Source organism: Oncorhynchus masou, chromosome 17 (assembly GCF_036934945.1).
Source record: "Oncorhynchus masou masou isolate Uvic2021 chromosome 17, UVic_Omas_1.1, whole genome shotgun sequence".
NCBI lineage: Eukaryota > Metazoa > Chordata > Actinopteri > Salmoniformes > Salmonidae > Oncorhynchus > Oncorhynchus masou.
Window position 1 is genome coordinate 26807838 of NC_088228.1, and position 2032 is coordinate 26809869.

The window sequence follows — 2032 nt, forward strand, 5'->3', positions numbered from 1 at the left end:
TCTGTGAATCATTTATTTGCACTGCATTTTCTGAGGCTGGTAACTCTAATGAACTTATCCTCTGCAGCAGAGGTAACTCTGGGTCTTCCATTCTTGTGGTGGTCCTCATGAGACCCGTTTCAAAGTTCTTGACATTTTCCGTATTGACTGACCTTCATGTCTTAAGGTAATGATGGACTGTTATTTCTCTTTGCATATTTGAGCTGTTCTTGCCATAATATGGACTTGGTCTTTTACCAAATTGGGCTATCTTCTGTATAACCCCCTACCGTTTCACAACCCAATTGATTGGCTCAAACACATTAAGATGGAAAGAAATTCCACAAATGAACATTTAACAAGGCACACCTGTTAATTGTACTGCATTCCAGGTGACTCCCTCATGAAGCTGGTTGAGAGAATGCCAAGAGTGTGCAAAGCTGTCATCAAGGCAAAGGGTGACTATTTGAAGAATCTCAAATCTAAAATATATTTTGATTTGTTTAGCACTTTTTTGGTTACTTCATGATTCCATATGTGTTATTTCAAAGTTTTGATGTCTTCACTATTATTCTACAATGTAGAAAACAGTAAACAAAAAAGAAGAACCCTTTAATGAGTAGGTGTGTCCAAACTTTTGAATGGTACTGTACATTTTCTAGTACTTTTTTGAGTTTCATATTGCCTCACAGAGGTTTTACAAAATATTTACAGAAAGTTGATCTCTTTGAGGCATGCCAGATAGTTGGAGTGTGGAGGAGGGTTGTAGGGGAAAGGCCTGCCAGAAAGTGGGTGTGTGGAGGAAAGGTCGAAGGGGAAAGGCTATCCAAGGTCATGGGTAGACCTAAAGACCTTTGCTGGCTGGCTGTAGAGCACCAAAAGTGATAAACCGAAGAAGACAGGGTTTGAACATCATACATATCGCTTCTATTGTTGAGACTGAGAAAGCCTTGGATTTTCTTTTTTCCCTTTCCATTTGTCATGAGTTATTACCTTGACTCAAACTATTTGTTTCTCTGTACACAGGGACCTGAACTGCATAAGTGGGAACTTATGACCTACATAAGCTGTCAAGACTTTCACTTTGTTAGCACATTATACATCCTCTAATCTTAGCTGTAACTTGATCTCTTCTATCCATTTCCCCACCCACATGCTGCCACACACAGAAATGTGTGTACGGAAGATGAAATAAAAGAGAAGAGTGGCAAAGATTGATATGATGTGCTTTGGTGCATTCAAAGCTACCTGCAAACGACATTAACACTGGGTAAACACACATATGAAACATCTATTTGTAGGTGCTTGGATTCTGTCAGGAGGTCCCAGCTGCTGTAAACTTCAATCATAACTGTGCCCCGAAGTTCCACCTCATGGTCCCCACTCACTGTCAGGAGGTTCTCCCAAAGGTTTACCACCTCGGCTTCCCCTCTTACCCCCTAACCCCTTAACACCTTGAATACTCTCACAAACACAAACAAACAGCATGCTCTTTGTCTGGTCCTCCAGGGCTGTTTGCTACTTTGATTAGATGACAGAGTCACAGGGAAAAGACTTGACTTGGCTCAGGAGCGCTCGCTCAGTTCACTCTCTAAGGTACAGTAGTGATGTGGAGTGTTGCTCAGAAGTTGTTGTTTTTGTGTGTGAGACTGAGACGAACTTCATGTGAATGGTGTTGTTCAGGAGTCTGTGACAATAGGCTGTCATGACTCGTGATCCCACTGGGAGACCTCTAGGAGTTTGGAATTGGAAATCAAATATGGGGTTTTCACAAACAAATAGGAACATTGATAATCAACCAAATTGTTTGTTGTCCCCCACCCCCCACCAAGCAGAAACAAAATGAGAATCAAAAGAGAGGGGAGGAAAAGAATGACAAGATAACTGATGGGAAGAATAGAGCTATAGACGACTTGTCTCTTCAGTGATGAGCATCATTCCACGCTTAAGAAAATATGAAGACACTAAAAGAAATAGGACAATATTAGAAGAATGTTATTCTGTATCATCTTTTGGTATCATTTAGTTGAACCCTCAAAATACAAGGGCATCT